General features: G+C 36.9%; 1 protein-coding gene across 3 annotated transcripts in view; it reads right to left on the reverse strand.

The window, feature by feature from the left end:
- LOC136847778 (prickle planar cell polarity protein 3-like) overlaps window positions 1–20,095 on the reverse strand; it is a 432,056-nt gene that overhangs the window by 336,523 nt on the left and 75,438 nt on the right. The gene's annotated exons all lie outside the window — the stretch shown is intronic.

Genomic DNA, 20,095 nt, shown 5'->3' on the forward strand with positions numbered 1-20,095 from the left:
GGGTGTAGATCTGACCGGTTTCGACTCGAAATAGAGTCGAAACCAGTCAGACCTCCACCTGTCTCTTATTTTTCACCTGTGGTAATGTGTGATAAATGAATCACGTACAAAAGTGATTATAATCATATATATCATATATATACATGCTGTATATATAACAATTGATATGAACTCCGGCAAACGGTAACACATTAGGTTTATAACATCTGCCTCCTAACCTTGAAAAATTTTAGAAACTACTTCCGTCACAATGAAAGATAAACATCTGCGCAAACTGTCATGAGTTCATATCCCTCATTTTTGTTAGTTTTCATTTTTTTTATTTCTATATTTATTTATTTTTTAAAATTTTCCTTGTTTTTAATTTGTTTTTCATATATATGTATTAATTTTTATTTATTTGTTTATTGATTTTTTTATTTATCATTTATTTTTATTCATTATTATCATGATCTTCTACTGGCAATACCGCACAGACAAACATGCACGGCTCCAATTAGACACGAATATAGGCTTCGCGCTGCAAATACTGGCCGCAAGATCCTTAAAACAAGGAGGAAGGGGTGGGGGAAGGGGGATGCAACGGCAGACAACATGCTCGTGTGACACCGTCTTGAACCAGCTTGGCTTTGCCACTGAATGCAGTAATGCCACAAGCTGACCCCAAAGTCGTTAATTTTTAATCCTGGCCAAGACAAGGGGGGGGCCATTCCTAAATCCATCGTTCCTAATCCTGGCGAAAAACAACGCCGTTTTAAATTCGGGGTCACTGACAGAGAATGCACGATAAATGGGCTTCTCGCAAGGCTAAGAAAATGTTTTACTAAGTGGTATAAAGAGGAAAGGGGAAAGAATGTTTCAGTAAATACATTAAAACAGGGGAAACATGCTCCCGTGTTACAGGATGGTTACAGAAGAGTTACTAAAATGTAAAAATACCTTAAATATAAAGTATAAAGGAACATTAAATTTGCTGAAGGTCTTTATCGTGAACCATTTTTAGAAAATAAAAAAAATATTGTGGAGAGAGAGAGAGAGAGAGAGAGAGAGAGAGAGAGAGAGAGAGAGAGAGCACTGCAAGGACTACAAGCATCCCATTCCTTCCCCGACAGCCAGAATGCTGTTGAAGTCAGCTGGTTTGCTAAACTATGCCTTCAGGTGGAGGGCGGCTACTAGAAGCCACATCATGTGAGTGATCCTCTGGCAGTGTTTTAAAAGCAAATTTTTCTCTGTTCGACACACACACACAAACACACAAACACACACACACACACACGCCATTCCTGAGGCTCGGTGGCATAGCCCACCAATTACTCAGAGCCAAGATGGGATAAAGCATAGGATAGGTGATCACTTACTGAGACACAAAGTTTCAATTACCATCCCGTAGACTTTTACATCAATTTTTAATCTTCTAAATTTCCTATAAGTTCTTTATAATGATTGAATAAATTACAATGAAAAATAAAACAACTCAGCAACCCATGGTAAGTTTTGAATCAGCATTGTAATAACAAATTTAATGCTTTTAACCAGCATGTTCACCCCAAAAACATCCACCTGGTACCCATAAAATTTAATTCTGAATATTCTGTACTGGGAAATTCACTGCGCCAGTCTTGAAGTAATTAGTCTTGTGCACCTGTCAGTTTCAACTATAGTGGGCTGCAGTCAGGGTATAGATGGGAAAGGAGCTTGCAACCTCCACCCAAAATACAAACCAAGAAAAGATACTATCACACTATCTGGAGTTGCCGCCTATGGCAGTATGTACACATGCACACAACGCACGCACGTAAGCGCACATATATGTATGTATGTATGTATGTATGTGTGTATGTATAGAGTATAATATATTATATATATATATATATATATATATATATATATATATATATATATATATATATATATATATATATATATATGTGTGTGTGTGTGTGTGTGTGTGTGTGTGTGTGTGTGTGTGTATTACCGAGCTTCATTTACCATTACAATAAGTTACACGTAAAGAAGTTATATATGATAGCTGCACCTCTCTGACCAGGATTCAGAGGTTGGTGGAAGAACGGATGCAGAAGATTCATGAAAATGTTTACGAGTAAATATATCAGATGATGGCAAGATGAGAGACGAGGCGAGTCAAAGAAAAATAGGTGAAACAAAGAAAGTGGAAAGTACCGGATGTTTGCAACAGACGTGGAGGAAATTTTGAGTGCCCACAGAATCAAGCATTAAAATTTATGATGGGACTGTTAAGCCAGTTCTCCTATATGGAAGTGAGGTTAATTTGTGAGTGTAAATGAAAGCAAAGAGATGACGTGTTTACTTAGTGCAATTTATGTGGCACGAGAAGAACTGAAAAGGTGAGAAATGTGGAGATAAACAGAAGAGTTTACGGGATTATGGATTAGTGCCTGGAGATAATTCAGTCCTGTGGAAAGTATGTAAGATGATAGGCTGACGAAAAGAGTACAATGAGAGAATATTAGGAGGAGGAAAAGCAGAAGGCCTTGGAAGAGGTGATTCTCGGTATGAAAGCGTTACTGCAAAGGAAGGATTCTATATCCAGGAAGAGCTTGTGTAAGACAGAGGTGAATGGCAAAATGTGCGTATGGGGGTTTGACGCTATGGTGATGAACCTTCTATGGATGTGAATAACGAGGCTAATGCCGAGTTTTTCTTAAAAGAGGACACATACCAAACAAACAGGCATATATTACATACATACATATATATATATACATACATATATATATATACATACACACACACATATATATATATATATATATATATACACACACTCTAAATAAATGGAGCTTTGACATTCTCTTTCAGATAATCAAGTAAAATAATTTTTAATAAAATTAAGTCATATAAATAAAAGCATTGATTCAATCAAATCAGTAATTATAGCGTTTTCAGCGGAAAGCTTGGACGATACAAAAATTTAGAAAGAAGTGGATTCCCATGAAATTTCAGTGGTGCAACTCACAAATATCCTGCAATTGACAATTTGGTAAGAATTAGAAGGCGGTAAAATCTTGCGCATATTCGACGCCTTGAAGAAACAAAATACCGGAATTCCTCGGCAAACTGTTCGAAGGAACAACTCTTCCTCCCTGCTTCAAACCCCAGGCGATACGTGACGGTCATTTTGATTTGCTACAGAAATGCCACACTTTACTTATAATATCGCGCGTACCAAAACACTGACTTAAACATATTCAGTGTGAGTTCCACTGTTTGTAGTCGCATAAAAATGACTTGTTCAACAAAGAAAATTCCAAGCCACATCCGAGGCTAACCCTTCTCTAGAATCAGAATGACCAATATTCAAATGTTACAACAAACCTTATTTAATACTTGCATAAAACAACTCCCCATCGAAAGTACAAGTAGACATAACTACAGATAATTGTAAGGAACTTCAACATTCCAAATAAGTACACGATAATAAATCAGAATTCAGTGAAAACAACTGACCAAAAATGAAAACAGAACAAACACGAAAAACTACTGGTCACCCACCCACGAAGAAAACACCAATAAACATTAACTCAAGTTTAGCTACCTGAAGATCAAATAACACGGTACAAAGTACTGGATTTTACAGATATATACGTAGGCACAATCTTGAAGGATTTGTACATTCACTTCTTTTGTAGGATATCCTTATCTTTCAGGTTTAAATTTTTCACTGTGATAATACTGTTTTTATAAAAAAAAATAGAAAATTAAAATAAGATCAGCATTAGTACCTTAAACTACGAAATATCATTCAATACCAATAGAAAATGTTTATAACAAAAGACAGTAGCATCACCTTACCAGAAAATTTTTTCTAGTGGAGATGGTCTCAAGAGGGGCAAAAACCAATCGCTGTAACATTCAGTCTCAAATTACGCAACCGAAAGTAAAATTTACTATAGAAATTGTTTTCACAGTCTCACAGTAAATTTTTACGCCAGCAAAGAGTAAGGATACGCGTTGAGTTATGGATGCATATATGTCAGGGTGTAAATATGAAAATCTTATATGTGAGCATGTTTATACAGGAAAACATGTTCAATAAGTCATACAGGCAAAACTTACTTGGGGTCACCAGCATCCAGACGAAAACTCACAGCTTTTATATATTATAAACAGTTATGGGTTTCAGAGTAGAACAATCCAGAACACTGAGCCACACTGAGAGAGAGAGAGAGAGAGAGAGAGAGAGAGAGAGAGAGAGAGAGAGAGAGAGAGGAAGCTCTCCGGAATATTTTTTAACCCAACATATATTAGAACTGACGAGATGATCAGATTAAGGTAAATTAAATATGAGTGACGCATATACGAACAAAGTACGTCTGAAACTGAAACCAATATATATATATATATATATATATATATATATATATATATATAGAGAGAGAGAGAGAGAGAGAGAGAGAGAGAGAGAGAGAGAGAGAGAGAGAGAGAGAGACCCAAGTCACGAGAAATGCCGAGCTCCAGGGTGGTAAGTGATATTTTTGCCCTTCTTTCCGCGGGTCGTTAATCTGGGAGGTATTAAACGGCCTTTGGCTCTAATCAGATGAAAGAGCAGAGGACCATTTTAATGAGAGGAGGGCCTTCTTCCTCAGCTGCTGCGAATACGCTCTTCCTCCTCCTGCCGGAGGAGTCCAAAGGAACTGGGCCAAAAGCAGGAGTTAACGAAGATATGCGGATATAAATGGTAAAAAAAAATCCAGTGTTTTTGTTAGTTGTCAATATGTTTTAAACAATATAAAAAACTAACACAGTTAGAAGGACACATATGCATATATATATATATATATATATATATATATATATATATATATATATATATATATATATATATATATATATGTGTGTGTGTGTGTGTGTGTGTGTGTGTGCATATGTGTGTGTGGGCGCGCGTTTGTGTACATACATACATGACCAGTACATCCAAGGAATATTTTTATTCAGTCATGAATCCGGATATGACTGTTATTAATTATTGCCAGAAATCGTGTGATTTTTCAGAAATGCCTTCCTGGTTAAAATCAATACTGAATGTGCATTTTACAAACACACATGTATATTATTTATAAGAGAGAGAGAGAGAGAGAGAGAGAGAGAGAGAGAGAGAGAGAGAAATTTCTCAGAAGTCCTTCCTGGGGGCACCCAATATCAAATAACCCCTATTTCTGCCCCAAGACTTCATACTTTAAAAAGTCCTATGTACCTTTGTCCTGAAAAAAAAAAAAAAAAAAAAAAAAAAAAAAAACGCATCTCCCTGGACTCGCTCACCTGTGCCCACCGCGACATAGTGAGCACAAAAAGAAACGCGCTGAAACCCGTTAAGCGTTTGAGGCGCCCCTGGTGGCCAATGGGGAAAACTTAAAAGCTAAGCAAGAGGCTTAGCAGCGTACGAATTAATCCCATAAAGTACCAATGCACCTTGAATCTTATGGCCGAACTTGCACCTTCGAACAATGCAGGTTAACTTGGGTACTTCGGGGGTAGAACAGCCATCAAGTGTGGCCTCTAGGGCCATTCAGCTGACCTTTTCCTCCTAAATTACAACGGCAGTAAATATACATGGAGATGTCCCTACCAAACGGGCATTAACAGTGTCTCGCATCAGACGCATAAAATCAAGAAATTAAGCATTTGATCTCAGTGCACGACGGAACGAGTGAAAACTCACGTACAATAATTCTTTTCTTGCAGTGGTTGGCCGGGTACTAAAATTGTTGGGAAGGGTTGGAGGGAGGGAGATAAAATCAACGGATGGAGATTGGTATGGGTCCCCTATCTTGTTTTTATTTATTTTTCCTATGAAGAAAGACGAGGTATTTTATAAAGGTATTTTATAAATATGCACAGCAAAGTAATGAATTTTGGTACCAAAAGGACGTTATCATCGTGTGGTTATCAGATAACTGATGCCCAAGTTTTTTCTTTAACTGAGTGTTCCCTTTAGTTTTATCTCGTATATCTGTGCCACTGGGAACTGGCATACATCTGGAGGAATTACAATAATGATGGTCTGTAGCTTTTATATCTCTTGTTTTACTGGGCTTGAAAAGCAGTTGCTATATACTATAATAATCTTGATCATTTAACAGAATGGCTTTAAAATTTCAAATCGAGAATTTTCCATAAACCATTATGACAATTCAATTTTCTTTCAATGTAGAGGACAGTCTTTATGTATACATACACTATGTATGAATTCATGTGGTCATAACAAACATACATTTATAAATTCACACACACACTACATATATATATATATATATTATATATATGTATATTTATATAATGTATGTATATATATATATATATATATATATATATATATATATATATATATATATATATATATATATATATATATATATATATATATATATATATATATATATATATATATATATATATATATATATATATATATATATATATATATATATATATATATATATATATATATATATATATATATATATATATGAGAAAAAATGGCAAAGAGAGAGAAACCAAAGGACCAAGAGATCAAACGTGATTCTGAGCACGATCTCTTTTCCAGGAAAATATAAAGACCTTCATCAATTTCAAAACTGCCTGGGCACCTGAGAGAGAGAAGAGAGAGAGAGAGAGAGAGAGAGAGAGAGAGAGAGAGAGATGGTATGAGATCTAAATGGTAAATGAACGACAATCTCTTTCAAGAACCAAGCGTCGATGAAAAGAATTCTGAAGTTTTTCCTACAAGATTCGGTATAATATTAAAGAGTAACACCGGGCTTGCTAGTCAAAATGTTTACCATCCCCTTGCGGAATTAAAATAAATTTTCGAAGAAAATTTTAATTTCAATCCAAGTGAACTAAACACAGAGCAAGATTTGCCCATTATGTAATATTTTAATAAATAAAATATACTGGCTTAAATAATTTCTAGTCAGCATTCAGTCATTTTACAATACATTTATGAGCAACACCAGTAAATTCTGATACATGGATAAATGTAAAATATAAAAAATTGAGCCATTACAGTTGTAAGTACAATACGGATCCCACTATAGATTATAAAAAAAAGGCGCCATTTTGGTGCCAAAATAAAAGACTACATTGCTTGAAGCTGTTTTGAACAGTAACGCAGGATCAGGCGAAGAACAGCGCACAAACAATCCAAGAAACAAACTTCCAGGAAGCGAAACAACAGAAGAGGCATCCGGAAGACTTCCAAAAACCCAAACATCTCTACCTCAGAGTTTCCCTCGAAAGGAGCCCCATTCAAAGCCGCTAGAGGAGAGTAAGCAGAATTAATGTAGAACCGCATCGCCCTTTGCGATACAGAGGCCTAGAGCCCCGAACCACAGGCATGGTGAGAAAACACGCACAAACCCCCAGCAGAAATGGAGGAGGAAGAGAGGAAGTCTTTTTGCTAATGCTCCTCAATAATGCTGTCGGCCACAATAATGGCTGCACGCGTCCCGATAAACCCAATAATCTCCCGGGAAACAGCGACTTTCGGATTCCCACCCGAATCTCGGCGCAGTTCAGGAGGCTTTCGAAACCACTGTTCGAAAAGCCGAAAACAAACATGCGAGAGAGAGAGAGAATCTAGGATACAGTATGCAAGTTGTCAGTACATTCCAAATTGACTCCCGTGATAAGATTAGAAACTCTTACCCTCTAAGTGGAATGTGACTTATCAGCACTAATGCTTACATGATTTTGCACGAGAGAGAGAGAGAGAGAGAGAGAGAGAGAGAGAGAGAGAGAGAGAGAGAGAGAGAGAGTCTAGGATACAGTATTCAAGTTGTTAGTACATTCCAAACTAACTCCTAAGATGAGATTAGGAACTGTCACCCTGTAACTGGAATGCGACTTACCAGTACTAATGCTTACATGATTTTGCACGAGAGAGAGAGAGAGAGAGAGAGAAAGAGAGAGAGAGAGAGAGAGAGAGAGAGAGAGAGAGAGAGAGATAGTTCCGTTATTCCGCTACAAACAGACAGAGGGAATAATTTTACACTACCCTTTTCACAGTATGCATAATTATTGAACACTCATGACCAAGGCTACAAATCAGTGTGAAAATGACTGTACAACTGTACAAAAACGAACAACTGGCATCATGGCATTTGTTACCATTAATTAAAAAAAAAATCTTTTAATACATAATAAAGAATTTACAAGAGATTACTTAGTATTTAATTTAACAAAGTATGAAATGTTAAGAAATATGCTCTCGTACTTGTGATCAGACTTTCATACTGATGCAGCCTGCCAAATTTTATATGAAGAGCTCGAGATAAATTGCAAAACATTCTCCAGTTGTAATCAACTTTACTGCTGATCTCTTTTGGCTCTAATGCGAGCAACTGTTTTTCATGTGATTTAACGCTGGTTCCTATGGCATTTATTAGCAAGTCATCCCATCATCCTGCTCCTTTTGGTACCAAAAGATTATTATTTTGTCTATTTTGTCTCCTGACGAAGTCGTTGACATTTCAGACACCTGTGGGTCGTCTTGTCTAGTATTCCTTCGCGCAAGTGTGTAAGTTGTATACTGTCAAACATCTTCAACAACCAATTCAGGCAGTTTTGTATTTTCTGTAGTGTTGCTATAGACATTTTACTACAAACACGCCAAACAATTGCTCATTAATTAAAAATGCTATTTATTAACGTCTCCGAAACTATTTCTCTGTTGTCCCCATTGGGATCTTTCGATTTCAATTTGCCAAGTACAAAAATCCCTATGACATGTGAACGCACATTTCGTATGTGTTTGTCAAAACTTAATAACTGATCCATTATTACTCATAAATTCTTTACAGTACCCATACGTTTTGTAAGTGATGAGCAAATTTGAATGCATACATCAGATGGCCTAAGAATATGTTGTTCTGTAGAGAATTTGTTGGAAAAATTTGCTAGATAAGAGATATATCAGAGTCACATCATTTGCGTTCATGAGAGAGAGAGAGAGAGAGAGAGAGAGAGAGAGAGAGAGTCTAGGAAACTGGCTATGGTGTCCAAACTGTAAATAGGGGCCAAACAAATACCCAGGACTAGATTAAATATACAAATACCCTTTTCATCACTAGGAAGCGACTAATCACTTGGCTTAATGCAACCTAAGATACGAGAGCGACAACAGAACAAAAACATTATTTAAACAAGAGAAACCGCTGTACAGAATCCAACTCAATTAACAGCACATCCCCGGCAGACATAACAAGACTCATCCGAACCATCGATAAAGAGAGAGAGAGAGAGAGAGAGAGAGAGAGAGAGAGAGAGAGAGAGAGAGAGAGAGAGAGAGAGACGTCCTAAGCTTCACCAGGAAGAGAAACAAACACCAGAAGGCGGATTAAAGGAACCTAGGACAACGCAAAGCCTAAAGACTGCCGTTTCTAATTGCTATGTAATTCGTCTCTCTCCCTCTAGAAAAAATAAATAAATAAGTCCCAGAGGAGTGGCAGCAGATACGGTTGATGGGTATCGTGTCGTCGAGCTAAGAGAAAAAGAAATGGGACCGGGGAGAGTTGGGGGGGGGAGGGGCATGAGGCTGTAGAGGAGAAGGAAGTGATATTCGGTGAATAAAAGTTTAAAGAAACAGAGATTAACGATCTGAACAAGTATGAAAACAGGTCTTTATTACCTGAAAAAATACATCTTGTTAACTAAAAACTATGGGAAACTATTCTTTATTACCTGAAAACCAATGAAAATATACTCTTTATTACTTGGAAACTATGGAAAAAATGTTCTTTAATTACACGTTCAATGGAAAAAAAATCCATAACGATAAGTTATACCTGAAAAACTGAATGTGAAAGCATACCAGAGTTTATTAAACGACAGAAAACATTTGTTTCATACGCAGTTTTAAGAACACCCACAATGACAAAAACAAACAATACCGTGCAATGAACCTAAGCACATTCCTCAGCTCTAATAATACACCATATATCCATCCGCATCTGCGCAAGGGAAAGAAATACGGCCCTTAGTGGAATCTATGGGGATTTGGTGTAGAATCCCAGAGAGTCGAATTCCAATAGTTGCTGTGGTCCTCGCCTTATCATTCCGCCACTCAAAAAAGAAAAAGAAAAAACAAGAAAGTAAAAAAAAAAAAAGAATAGAAAAAACAACAAGCTACTTGATACGAAGAGATTCACCGCCTACATTCCTCTACGTCAAGGGTAAGGAAACCCATTCATCTGAGCGGAAGAACTGAAGCCCCAAAGCTACGACACGGTCGTCATCAATTACACTTCCAGTTGGGCTAGATACACATTTACTACATACTTCTATTCACGCTAGCACAACCGCAATAATCGATACTACCGACAACTACAGAAAGAAATTCCACGTGTAAAATACTAACAGAAAATTCCTGAATCATCGAACACAGCAAATACGCTAACGTGAACAAAACAGCATTTGTTTACTTCCGCATTCAACTTGCAAATGAAACAGAACAATCATTCCTTATGAAATACAACATCCATACTGTGGGGAGGATTGGAATTTAAGAGAGGATCAACATCCATGGATGAGAAAAAAAAAAAAAAAGAAATGGGGGAAGGGATAACAGTGAGATGGGAGAATAGAACTAAGAAAGATCTACAGACGTTGACGACTTGGAGACTTGGAGAAGAGGTGGTGAAGGGGTATGAAAGAAGGGAAGGGGTAGGGGGAGAGGGAGGGGTATAATCCTACGGGTTCAATACGTATAGCACTTCACCAGGCGAATACTACACATACTTGGCCAGGGATCTGACGACCGAGAGCCCTTGGAGGGGAGTGTGTGAGCTCATTATCACACTTAGGCCGAAGACCTGCCAAACCCCTGAAAATGAACGCCCCCATTTTTTTTAAACCCCCTGCCCCTTCCCCATCCCCGCGAATCCGCAACCAAACGCCTTTTCAATCCCATCAAACCCTTTAGCTGAAATATATTCTATTTAGTTGGTAGGAACTCCGAGTAGACGACAATCGGTGCCACAACATGGGTACACTCAACGGGTCATCGAGAATCATAAAGTACGTCACAGAGGTCGTTGGAGATTCTGAGTTGTGGTGGATTCTGTGTTGAGTGGCTTAAAATAGCTCCGTTCAGATACATAACCGAAACTGACACAAGGGTCAAGGGAAAACAGACCCTGGCGTCATGACAGTTTATAGCTGCAAAATGGAACGAGAACAAGAATTGGTTCAACTTTTACACGAACTGTATTGATGTAACTGTCGCCAAATCCTCTTCCGTTCGTCTTTCTGAAAACTCTGTACAAGAGATGGGACACCCAGTCCAGTGCTTCAGTCTCCCATGAACATTCCTTCTGCTCTTCAAAGTACTTGGGGTAAAATTAAACACCTGAAATTACCCTCGATAAAGACTATAAAAATCACACCGTTAATCCTCCCCAGCAATCAACTGGCGACAGAAAACGGAAATTAACTGAGGGAGTTTTTTATATAATGTGCTATCGCCACGACTGCTAGGCTTGATGCCATCTTCAAAAATCGTAAAGCGGTGATAAGGAGTGAATAGATGGCAAGCAAACAAGTAAAGCATTGCTCATCATATAGCAGCATCCATAATATCTGACTCTGACAGAAAATAAAATGATTGGTGGAGAAAAGAGTTGGAAGAGATATGTTTTTTCAGCATTTTTCAATAGAAAAACAATCTAACGAAGCACTTGTAAAACGGTAGGCAATCCTTCTGATCCTAAAACCTGCAGTTGATTCATTATAAAGCCTATGAGAGAGAGAGAGAGAGAGAGAGAGAGAGAGAGAGCTGGCTCTATTAATACATCCTTGACATACATAGCATGAATGTTCCTAAAAGTTCAATCGGATAATATACCCCCTTCCTCAACCGTACCTAACAGGTGATCAAATTTAAGGCCGCTATAAACAAAGAGTTACGTGATTTTAATGAGACAAGCTTCCTTAACATCACGCAGCAAAAAAAGAAGAAATGAGACAGGGAGAAACAGCCAGAAAAGTAGACTTTGTTCTTATATAACGAGAAAATCTGAAGACCAAGCTGAACGTCGAGGTTGTCTTTTGTAACGGGGAATTTGATGTCTAACTTGAAAGCATTTTATGTTGGGGTGGAGCGTGACGCAAACACGGTTATCCATTGATGTCTTTCATGCAATGGCGCTAGACGGAACAAGACCAAATCACTGGGAAAGAGGCAGGCAGCTTCACGCACAGTAAGCCTAACAGTACGAGCCCATCATACACTGTAACAGTATCTTCAATACTAAGCAAAGAAACTAAAATTCATGGTCTTATGATACCGTGTGAATGCTTTCATGGTCTCAAGGCTGATCAACGATAAAGAAAATAAGAAAATAAAAAAAAATGTCAACATGCAATCCCTCCATAAACAGCGAGGTTAATGCAAAAAAAAAAAAAAGATAAGCTAAAAGAAAAAACTTTTATCCCGAGCGTATGAACCCGGACAATCACGACACTAGTAAACAAGGCAGGATTAACATGCAGGACTTTATCGCCAGAAGACAGAATTCGCCTTTTTTCCTTGAAAAGTTATTTTCTACGAGTAAGTTAAACTTCTGAAGACTCTTAATAAAATTTTAAAACCTATCAAATGATAACCATTACTACGCATATCTTGTAAACAGATCGAGATGTCTAAAAATAAAAACGAACAAGCAAAAAAATGCGCCGAAGTTTCTTCGGCGCAATCGAGTTTTCTGTACAGCGTATAATGCTGTATGAAACTCTCAGCCACAGCCCATGAAACTCTAAGCCGCGGTCCACGAAACGTCCAGCTACGACCCAGTAGTGGCCTGTGTTGTTGGGAACCTATAGCGATGCCAGACGCACGATCATGACTAACTTTAACCTTAAATAAAATTAAAACTACTGAGGCTAGTGGGCTGTAACTTGGTATGTTTGATGACTGGAGGGTGGACGATCAACATACCAATTTGCAGCCCTCTAGCCTCAGTAGTTTTTGAGATCTGAGGGCGGACAGAAAAAGTGCAGAGGGACAGACATAGCCATCACAATAGTTTTCTTTTACAGAAAACTAAAAATGGCTTTACTGTTAGCATACCAAAGTTACCACTACTGAGTTCTGAGCTAAGGTGCCTGAGAAAACGTTGTTTTGATTTACCCGGACCGGTTTTTATGGGTATATAAAAATCTCCCCTAAAGCCTACGTTACGAACTGATACAAACGAAAACTCATCAACACATATGTGTATGTCTGTGTTTGTGTGTCCGTATGGTGCTTTTAAATCACGTTTCACGCCGGCCCCTTTGAATTAAAACAATAGAAAATCGCAAATCGAAACTTGCACCAGAGATTGGGTATCGACTGCAAGGGCAGATAGTTAAAAATGAGGATAAAGACCTTTCGAAAAATTAAATTTTAAGGATTTGGAAGAATGCAGTGTATCGTAATTTATTCCCACACACAGGAAAATATTCTTTAAGCAAGCATACGCCCAAAGCTCAAAACTGAGATGACCTTCCATAAAAAATGAAAAAAGTAGATTGTTTGCTGGCTGCAATTCACAATGTTTCCGAATACTAAAATCCATCGAAGCATTATTTTCTCTATTAGGGGAAGGATAAAACTCCCAACTCCTAAAATCCCAAATCGAAAAAATACGTATCTACGAAGAAAATTTCAGCAGAGAAAACCTTTAACACCATCGCCAATTACTGGAGCAATTAGGAGAGAAGCCAATTTCGAACTTGACTGGCGGGATGCGTTATTTTCCAATCCATTTCAAGATAAAAAAAAAAAAAAAACGTGATCTGGACATGATCAAGGTAACCATGGCAAGATCTTTGTTGCCGGAAGATTTCAAGGCAAAAATCTTTTATTTTTTTTAATATTAAATTCAAAATCTTTATCCCTCTCAGCTTTCAATGGAAGCGTTTTTTTCTTTCTTTCAGAATCTTAATGCAAAAACTTTCATTCTTTCAGACTTCAAAGTCAAAATCCTTTTTTTTTTTTCGATGCAAAAATATATTGTTTTCAGTTCATGAAAACTGATTTTTATATTGTAAGGATTCGCAATACATTTAAATTAGTAATAGGTGGAGTTTAACAAAAGATCTATACGTATCATTTATAATCGAGTTCCTTACACCGGGACCACACTTTTTTTGGGATCTAGTTATTTTCATTTCCCATTCAAAGCATAAGCCTCCAAAGTGCATCACAAAAAAAATTTTCGAATGAACACAATACCCAATACTAATTAAAATATAACCTATAAAATGGAATACACAATGAACTGCATTTTTGGCACTCGACAAAATAGAAACAAAAGACAGAGAAAAATTATTTTAGACGAATTTGGTAAAATTCCCGTTTTATATAAATTAAAATTCAACAAAACTAAGTAATAACAGACTGGAATAAAGATGTACAAAAAATATGGAGAAGAATCGAACTTAAGTTGAGCTAATACTTCGAACACCAAAGTAGCACCTAAATAATTAAACAAATAAAACAATACGCAGAGACTAAAAGTAATCTGTTTTCACTGGGTACAAACCAATTAAGCGAGAATACAGACAAATAAATTTCCCGGAGAAATATTCACTTAAATCTAATTACAGACACGAACTGGACTCTGCAGATTGACAATGTATTCTAGGAAGTGCAACACAAATGTCTTATTGTACTTCAGTACCAGACACAAATGTTTTATTGTACTTCAATATTAGACACAAATATTTTAATGTACTTCAATACCAGACACAAATGTTTTATTGTACTTCATTACCAGACTCGCTAATCATTTTTCAGTAAGGAAACAGGCAAACTCCCTCTCACTTATTCTCTGAATTTTTCAAGGACTTAGAAATCCACGTTCCACATGATATCAAAGAATTAAAACACCAGAGATATGTTTTCTTTTAAACTGTTTAACTTTAATAAAAAAAAATTTCACTATAGTTCATTACTAAATCTTCAGTAATATAAAAATCCTTCTCTCTCTCTCTCTCTCTCTCTCTCTCTCTCTCTCTCTCTCTCTCTCTCTCTCTCTCTCTCTCTCTCTCCTTTCGTTCGCAGGTTTCAGTGAACTTAAGATATATTTCCAAATAGTCATATCGTTAGTTACGTTATGAAGAAAACACACAAAGGTAGCCAAATGCAGTAAAGATATCTTTGCAAATACTCATATCGTTAGCTACGTTATGAAGAAAACACAGAAAGGTAGTAAAAATATAGTACAGATATATTTCCAAATAGTCATATCGTTAGCAACGTTATGAAGAAAACACACAAAGGTAGTAAAAATACACTAAAGGTATATTTCCAAATAGTCATACCGTTAGCAACGTCATGAAAAGGACACAGAAACGTAGTAAAACCACCAATTGACCTCATTCTACTGAGTCCTCGGAAACCTCTAAAAAAGAAGAAGAAACAGAAAAAGAAGACGAAATGCAATCACGCCAACATTCACTCAGCGTCAAGAGTGCGACAAGCCGCTGGAGCTGATCAAGAGACCTGAAATAACATTCGCTTTTAATAAAGAAATAGACAGACAGAAGATTAACCTAGTTCTTCCAATAAGCCTTTACACCTGAAATGCTCCCTCTCTCTCTCTCTCTCTCTCTCTCTCTCTCTCTCTCTCTCTCTCTCCTCGTCAAACCCCAGTGAAAATCGTCCTATGGAAGCGATAAGAAACATTAAAAGCCGACGGGTGACTGACAATACTCGTGACTCTCAGAGCCCCTAAGAGTCTCTGGCACCTTTGAGATTAATCCCATGATAATTCCAATTACCGAAGTGATTGTCAGGTATCACGTTAAAAGGGTCCTCGAGGATCCTGTTCGTGGCATTGATCCTATGACGCCAGCTTAGAACGAATTCATACAAGGTCAGATCAACTAAAAAAAAAAAAAAAAAACGCATCTCGTTCGTGGCATTAATCTACTTAAAAGCGAGTTCATTCTGTCAGGTCAACGAAGGACAAAAAGATGTACCCTCTTCAAGATGCGTTTAAAGAGAGTACAATAAAAACAAGGTCAGCGATAAACAGCAGTCCGAATTTGATGTAGCATTAATTTTCAAAGGCAATACGAGTTTTAGGATCGATCGTGACATTGAAGAGGTTAGTACAGTAACCTCGTATAAGAAACTGTACGGATTTTCATAATCACTAAGGGGAGACTCATTTTATAAGTAAGTAGGAAATTGACTTTCAAAGTAGACAGACGTGCAATGCTTTTGACCTTCCTCGTCAATATTGACGTCTCGCGAATGATGAATTGATTGACGCTCAATCTTCTGTTTCTTCTTCCTAAAGGTTTTCAGAGAATTAACTAAGAGGTCAATTGACTGTTTTAACCAGCTTTACTTTTAGTTTCAGGGTTTTCCTGACACTGCTACTTAAGATCTGAACATGATCGTTTTCATTCTGAAGTAGGCTAATAAACACATTTCTGGAGTGTATACAAGGAAGAAGTGAACTGGTCATTCAATTCTCGATAATAAATTAGAAATCAATAAAGAAAAGTGTTCGTATACTTGCACACAGAATAAGTTCTAAGGGCCATGAACTTTAAGAGAAAAGAATTTTTTAAAAATATTATAAATCAGATCAAATTTACGTAAATGAACAAACAAACAAACGTAGGCCGCACAACCAAATGAAACGAGCTTTACAGTACAAACCTAAAAAAAAATAAAAAGCAGAGCCCATACGACAGCAACCTGGATGTTACAGATGGTCGCAGTAATGTAGGCCCAAAGTAACACAAAACATACAAGTAGAAATGTCTTCGAGACACATTTAAATGGATTCCGCTACGTTACCAGTGACTTCCCGGTCGCCAATCTTGTCAGCCGCGGTGAATCTCTCTGCCTTTGTATTACTCCAGTTAACGCCTATAAATGACAAGAAAGGATGTAACGGAGTACAGATTAACGTCAAATAATAACGAACGGAAGGCGGAAAAAAATACACTTCGATAAGATCACTCTAAAACCTGTACACACGAACAGCTTCGTCTTACTGTGATCTTGCTCAATTTTATCGACGAAATTTGGGCAGAGAACAAAAAGGACCCCCTACAGCAAAGTATATGAATTTCTATCAGTGTCGTATATGTTGATGGCGACTTCGCTGAATTAAAGAAAGCCATAAAGTAATATACTTATAACAATTTAAAAAAGGTCTGAATATTGCAACTTCAAAACACTGAAAACCTTTCGAATACAATCGTAAAGATCTGAACATAGGATTTGGGATTTGGAATTTTTATACATTCAATTTAAACATTTATTCAGCTAATTCTTCTCTCTCTCTCTCTCTCTCTCTCTCTCTCTCTCTCTCTCTCTCTCTCTCTCTCTCTCTCTCATGCACAAACACACACACACACACTTACGTAGACTTGTTAATTCCAAATCTTATACATCTGAACTTAGAAAACTGTACTTCGTGCCCCTACAAAATTTTGATATTGGGATTGAAGTCCTTAGTCTATAATCAACAGGGGTCAAGTCAAAGAAACGCTTATTTATTTTCTGATTTTTCCTTCCAAACAGAGCCCTTTCAGCTCCCTTACTATGCACAAACACAAAGATCCAAAAAAAAAAAAATCACGTATACGCGCAAAACAACGGGATATATATACGGTGTCCGTTCTGTAACGATCTCATATACAGTATCAGTTCTTTAATAATCTCACATTTCGTCATTTCTGCGACTCGACCACCCTCAATCGGGAATTACGTGTATAAGAAAAAGCAAATGCACCTTGAATTAGATACGCAAAGAACATACATTAAGATTAAGAGTACAAAACTGCCGCTCCGTAAGGTCGAGACCAACCAGCTTTTAATAAAGACGACTCTATAACGCAGTCAGGGACCCCAAGCAGCCGCCGAAGAACCACGAGACTTAGCATCATTACGACTGATAAAACGTCTGATCTTCCTCCAAAATCGGTCGTAATGCGACGCCGAATGACCAAATGAGGGAGAATCACAAGGCGTATGGAGAACTCAAAGATAAGCAGGAATAAAAGCGCCAAAAAGAGACGTCGTAATATTTCTGGTCATCGACAGGGTAGATATTTGTGAGCAGAATAGCCGAGTAATGACAATGGCGGGGACCGACCGGCGCAAACAAGGGGGCTGAACACTATAATCCAGAGAACATTTGCGATCCTTCACTAGCTAATAATGAAAAGTAAATAACCACTTCCGCGCCGTGCTTATTCTTTTTCGGGGGAGGGGGTGAGGCTGCTGAATATTTTGACCGTTGGCGAGCTAAATTTTTTTTGTCTTTTATCAATTACATTCAAACAAAAATATCATAGATAAAAAAAATGCCACCTTATGAATTAGCTAAAAGCGCTTTTCCACAGGTGATCCCAAACAAAAGTAAATATACTTATTAGTTATGGGGACACTGAATGGAATAGCAAAAAAAAAAGATAAAAAGAACAAAATATTCATGGACAAACTATTTCGTTGATGAGAGAAGGAAATCAGGTATCTAAAAATAACAAAATGACATATTCGAAGTCCCAAAGTGTGTGTGTGTTTGAGAGAGAGAGAGAGAGAGAGAGAGAGAGAGAGAGAGAGAGAGAGAGAGAGAGCAGAAATCCCTCTACTCAAACTCTTCCCCATATATATAATTCCTACAAACGTAAACAACCGTGGATTACAAAAAGCCAACCGTAATTACGGGTTTCATTCGTGCTCACGCATAAATCAGAATTATCATATATTTCTTCTTTTACGACATCACCAATCATAATTATGGATTAGTGTGACGTCCGGGCGGTAGCCAGACCTATAGCCAGTTATTCCCAACAGGGAAAGAAACAATGCCATTCGTTCTAACTGTGAGAGGAGGTATTACATATACATACATACATACACACACACACACACACACACACACACATATATATATATATATATATATATACATATACATATACATATAAATGAAATTCTGTCACGTAGGCCGTGACATTTTTCATATTTTCACAAATATTAGGCAACAAATTTTGTTTAATATCCCATTCGGTATACCTCGGGAATAACATTCAACAAGGGGGATTATAAGTGAAAAGTGCTTTGTCACTAGAGGGATTCAAACGGCGCGCTGCCTGGTTTAGAAACAACGAAAACAGTGACTTTGGCCAATGAGCCATGATCCTATTCATTTCAATAAAGGTGGCTTTAGAGTGTGTTAGTTTACAGCTCTCAATAAGAAAATTTCTCTCTCTCTCTCTCTCTCTCTCTCTCTCTCTCTCTCTCTCTCTCTCTCTCTCTCTCTATATATATATATATATATATATATATATATATATATATATATATATATATATATACACACACACACACACTTGCACAATGTGAGTGCACGTGTGTGAACTCTGAGACAGGATGATGAACGTAACTGGAGACTTGACGTAGTCACAACTCAGGAATGCATGGATAGCAGAACTTCATGGAAGGTTTACGTCGTCATGGCCTGGAGGCAATGAGATTATTATAATATAATATAAATTATATATATATATATATATATATATATATATATATATATATATATATATATATATATATATATATATATATTATATATATATCATATATAATATACATACATACATACAAAAGATACAAGATAAATAAAAAATATATTATATCACGTCAAAAAGATACAAGATAAATAAAAAAAATACTTACAAAGAATAAAACCCTTACTTGAAACATTTAACAAAGACAATTTAGACCGTCTTAAATGGTACAAATCCAAGCAATACAGCATCTTGCCTAAAAACTGAGGGTTTGTTATTTCTAAAAATAATATGTAATTATGGGAAACGACAAAATAAATATAAAAACTGAACGTATAAAAACATGTCTGACGTTGTCACTATTCATAGTAAGATATAAAAAAAGACATGAAAAAAAAAAAAAAAACTGACAACATGCAAGTAAACAAACCAAGACTCGCTCCTTCAGCATACAGCCCTGGCCGAGACCCAGAAACCCGAGGGGCATGAGTTCGACATCATCTCTAATTTAAATGTCAACTATTCAGCC

Source organism: Macrobrachium rosenbergii, chromosome 17, assembly GCF_040412425.1.
Source record: "Macrobrachium rosenbergii isolate ZJJX-2024 chromosome 17, ASM4041242v1, whole genome shotgun sequence".
NCBI classification, from domain to species: domain Eukaryota; kingdom Metazoa; phylum Arthropoda; class Malacostraca; order Decapoda; family Palaemonidae; genus Macrobrachium; species Macrobrachium rosenbergii.